Source organism: Puma concolor, chromosome C1 (assembly GCF_028749965.1).
Source record: "Puma concolor isolate L17-30 chromosome C1, mPumCon1.1.hap2, whole genome shotgun sequence".
Lineage (NCBI taxonomy): Eukaryota > Metazoa > Chordata > Mammalia > Carnivora > Felidae > Puma > Puma concolor.
In genome coordinates, this window is record NC_141674.1 from 171,976,566 (window position 1) to 171,979,415 (window position 2,850).

Here is a 2,850-nt window from a genome sequence, read left to right on the forward strand (position 1 = left end):
TACAATTTTTAAGCTGCTTAAATTCCAAAGACACTGGCCAATTTCAGAGTATCACAAAGGTATATATTCTGATTAAAGTTAATTTGCTTTTATTTATTTTACCTATTTGTTTACTTTTCAGTAATGGACATTTTCAAATTTTCAAGCAACAGGAGAAAGAATAGCAAAATTAACACCCCCTCCCATGTACCCATCACCCAGCTTTGTTACTTATCAACATATAACTAATTCTGTTTGATTTATAACCTCCTTCCTCCATCATTTTAAATCAAATGTAAAACATCATGGTAAAGACTTTTTAAAATAATTATACTATCCAATTAGAAAACTTTTCCTCCACAGTTTGAATTTTTATATACTTTTCGTAGAAAAGTACTTCAACATTTCATTGTGTATAGGGTACAATAGCAGGTACTAAATTCAGTAGTATAAGAATGTCCAGAACTAGAATAATAATACTTCCTTGAACATTCACCACTTAATACACTGATGACTTACTTATGTAAAAAGAAATCTTTTCTTAAGCAGTATAATTTTTTTAGACTAATGCATGTGTTTAAAAGTATATTTAAAGAAAGCCATGCACCTTGATTTGTTTTATAGAAACACAAGAAATGTAAAGCAAAAGCAAAAACAAAAACAAAACACCACAAGAAATGTATATTAAATAAATAAAACCAAATGTGTTTTTGCTTTTTTCCCCAAGACAGCTATTTTAACATGTTTGATTAGCAGACAAAACTCTATACTTGCTAGAAGAGTGTACAAAAAGGACAATTACAGAACAACACATCATCTTTCACAGTCTTTCCATAAAAAAAAATAGTCCTGCAAAGTTTCTCAATATTTGCTGCTATTTTCAAATTGAGGCAGCATGTAGTTTTCGAACTGGGGTATATTCTCCATTTGAAAAATTTAAATCTGAAACTGAGATCAGCAAAAAGTCTAGTCATATAACCTTTATTCCCTTTTACTTCACTACTCTTGCACTCTGCTTTCTAGAATTTGAGCCTTGAAAGAGTTGTGAAATTTGCATTTTTCCTCCAAGTTCATCGATCCAATATTCCTTACTCTCTTCATGTTAAATACTTATTTATCAATGTATTTAAATCCAAGTCTTTAAAATCTGAAGTCTTTCAATCTTGCTTTTTTTTAAAATCCAAGCATCAGGAAATGAAAGACATAACTATCATCGAATGAGTGACCTCTCAGAGATCACAAAAAATTGTTTCACTCTACATAGTGTCATCCCAAATAGTTTTAAATAACCACTTTTTAAAAAATATGAAACACTTCACAAATGTGTATATCATCCATGTGCAGGGACCATGCTAAGCTTCTCTGTAACATTCCATTTTAGTATATGTGCTTCTGGTGTGAGCACTTACAGAAACAATTTTTGGGGCGCCTGGGTGGCTCAGTCGGTTAAGCGGCCGACTTCGGCTCAGGTCATGATCTCTCGGTCCGTGAGTTCGAGCCCCGCGTTGGGCTCTGTGCTGACAGCTCAGAGCCTGGAGCCTGTTTCAGATTCTGTGTCTCCCTCTCCCTGACCCTCCCCTGTTCATGCTCTGTCTCTCCCTGTCTCAAAAAAATATAAAACGTTAAAAAAAATTTTAGAAAAAGAAACAATTTTTAAAAAGAATGAGTGCTTTCTTCTATATGCTTAGCTCTAGTGATTCTAGCTTTTACTAGTCATTCTCATAAAATTTCTATAGAGATACTTCCAGATAAGTATACAGTTCCTTAGGAGCATTTCCAGAGAAGCAACTCCTGACTCAATTGAGAGAATTGAAGATAAAAGTAGAAGAAATGTCATATCACATCGTACCAGTTGGTCATCCAGCTGAATGCTGACACCAAGACATATTTTTTAAGTTTTAAATTTAATTCCAGTATAGTTAACGTATGTTATATTAATTTCAGGCGTACAACGCAGTGATTCAACAATTCTATACATTTCTCAGTGCTCATCATGGTAAGTGTGCTCCTTAATTTCCTTCACCTATTCTACACATGACATCAAGACATTTTGAAAGAAAGCACTATGGCTTTCTAATTCATCCATCTAAAATCCAGAAATATAGATGGTTTCCTTACTGTAGTGGATCAGTTGATATATGACCTAGACATTTTCTAAATTTCTTGACAATTATTCTCGTTTGCTTATTCCAGTGCTTTAGGCAACATTTTCAGTTAACATTACTACCCGCCGTGTTCTTTTGGTTGACATGAAATTACTTCTTTTAAACTTCAAGATACACTCACTAGTATTTTTTAATATCCTAGGATTTATTAACTTAGTTAACATTATCCATATTATTCCTGATTTTTTTGAATAATTTGGTCACAGTTCTCCATTTCTATCATTTTATTTATTTTTTTCTAATTTTTTTCTGATTTTTTTAAATTTTATTTTTTATTTTTTAAAATTTACATCAAAATTAGCTAACATATAGTGCAACAATGATTTCAGGAGTGGATTCCTCAGTGTCCCTTACCCATTTAGCCCATCCTTCCTCCCACAACCCCTCCAGTAACCCTCAGTTTGTTCCCCATATTTATGAGTCTCTTCTGTTTTGTTCCCCCGCTGTCTTTATATTATTTTTGTTTCCCTTCCCTTATGTTCATCTGTTTTTTCTCTTAAAGTCCTCAGATGAGTGAAGTCATATGATTTTTGTATTTCTCTGACTGACTAATTTCACTTAGCATAATACCCTCCAGTTCCATCCACGTAGTTGCAAATGGCAAGATTTCATTCTTTTTGATTGCTGAGTAATATTCCATTGTATATATAGACCACATCTTCTTTATCCATTCATCCATTGATGGACATTTGGGCTCTTTCCATAC

General features: G+C 33.0%; 1 non-coding gene across 1 annotated transcript; it reads right to left on the reverse strand.

Moving 5' to 3' along the window:
* Positions 1 to 1,278: 1,278 nt before the first annotated feature.
* Positions 1,279 to 1,384, reverse strand: LOC112849045 (U6 spliceosomal RNA). Its single transcript, XR_003222495.1, has one exon. It is a non-coding gene; the product is annotated as a U6 spliceosomal RNA (small nuclear RNA).
* Positions 1,385 to 2,850: the final 1,466 nt, after the last annotated feature.